Below are 2,247 nucleotides of genomic sequence, written 5' to 3' on the forward strand. Positions count from 1 at the left end.
ATCTAGTTCTTCTGGTCTCATAGTCATATAGGCTGAGGATCACATGGTGTACCAGACACTTGGACTAATTGTTTCTATGTGTCTTTGGTTTTCTTCATTCTTTGCACTGGATGATTAAAGACCCATCGTCACATCTAGATGGCTGCTTGCAAGCTTTTAAGATCCCAGTCACTACTTGGCAAAGTAGGATGTGGAACAATGATTTTGTGTACTATGTTATGCCAATTGAGCTTGATGTGCCCTGCAACTATGTTCCCAAACCCTCAGGTCCAACTACTCACTCCCTCTGAGCAGCTGGCTGTGGTCAAGAAGTGACTACAATCTTGCCCCTTGTCAGCTCTTCTATATACCTAAGAATTGTTAGAACATACAAATATGCTTGAAAAAACATTGTCTGCCAACCCTATACATGGTCCTGGGCATACTCCCCCCTGCATGTTATTGTTGTTATGTGCCGTCAAGTCAGACCCAACTCATAGTGACCCCTCCTTGGGTTTCCGAGGTAGTATCACTACGGAAGTAGATTGCTCCATCTTCCTTCCTAGTTCAGCCTGTCCACCAATCTTTCCACCTGTATACCCATGTTGCCTTCACTGACAACACAATACTGTATGTGCAAAAGGATTCATCTTTGTTGTCTGTACTTCCCAGGCAACTCTCTATGTCTTTCTCTTCCTCATTGTCACCGTGTTGATCACTCACATTTGGTACATTGCCCTTCTTTTCACCCAAATCAATACTTGTCCCTACCTATCTAACAGTGTTGCCTGCCCTCCCCTTCACCCTTGGTAACCAACAAAGAAAATTTCCTTCTATATATAAACTTTTCCTTTTTTTTTTTTTTAATGAACTAATACAATATTTTTTCTTCTGTAATTGACTTATTTCACTCTGCATAATGTCCTCCAAGTTCATCTACATTATGTGGTATTTTGCAGAGTCTACATTATTCTTTAGGGTTGAATAGTATTATATTGTGTATGTACCTTAGTTTAATTATCCATGCTTCTGTTGATGGGCACCCAGGTTGTTTCCATCTTTTGGCTATGGTAAATAGTGCTGCAGTGAACATAGGTGTGCATGTATCTCTTCTTGTCATGACTCACTTCTTGCAGATATATACCTAGTACTGGAATGACTGGGTCAAATGGTATTTCTAATTCCAACTTTTTAAGGAATTACAATACTGCTTTCCATAGTAGTCATATAAGTTGACAGTCCCACTCACAGTGTGTGAGAGTCCCAATCTCTCTGCATCCTTGCCAGCATTTGTTATAAAATTGGCATATACCTTTTGACTCCCCTAAACTTAACTACTAATAGTTAATAATAATACTGGAAAGAAGCCTTACCGATAACATAGTCAATTAACATAGTTCTTGCTGTTCATTTATTACATTTTCACACAAAGACACTCACGCACCTAAGCAACAGATAAGTTTATTAACTGCACAGCATAATGATTATTTATAATTCATTAAGTGGAAGTGAATCATCATAAAGGTCTTCATCCTCAATGTCTTTACAATGAGTAGGCTGAAGAGGAGGAGGAAGACAAGAGGTTAGTCATGCTGCTTCAGGGTTGGCAGAGGTGGAAGAGGTGGATGAGGTAGAAGGGGAGGTAGGTGAGACAGGTCCACTTGGTGTAACATTAGGGAAACACATCTGAATTTTTATCTGATTTTTGTTTTTTCATATCTCTAAAAATGTTTCAAAGGAGCTCTGGTAGCATAGGGCCTAAGACACTTGACTGCTAACCAGAAGGTTGGAGGTTCAAACCTACCAGCCACTCCTGGGAAGGAAGGTTAGGAAATCTACTTCCAGAGTGATACAGTCTTGGTAACCCAAGGAGGGGTCACTATGAGTCAGGTCCAACTCGATGGCACATAACAACAACACAAACAACAATAGGGTTAACTCCTGTCCACTGACAACATATTTATTTAGATTTAGTCAAATTAATTAATTGTAAAGGAAGCTCAGAAATCTAATCTTTATTGCAGGTGGTCATAAGACCAACCAAAAATTGGAAGGTCTATCACAAGGAGGCAGAGAAGACAAATATTTAGAGGACACTAGCCACATAACTTTAAAGCACAATCACAATAGGTACAAACTGTATTTTATATAATTCACCACCCACTCATAATTAAGAGGTTTATATATTTAGGGATAGATGAGAAATTATTTTAGTCTCTTGACGAGTAGTACAAAAATGAACAAACTAACAAGAAAATAAAAAAAAAA

This window comes from Orycteropus afer, unplaced genomic scaffold (genome assembly GCF_000298275.1).
Source record: "Orycteropus afer afer isolate SDZICR_OR568_19922 unplaced genomic scaffold, OryAfe1.0 scaffold00465, whole genome shotgun sequence".
In the NCBI taxonomy this organism is placed as follows: domain Eukaryota; kingdom Metazoa; phylum Chordata; class Mammalia; order Tubulidentata; family Orycteropodidae; genus Orycteropus; species Orycteropus afer.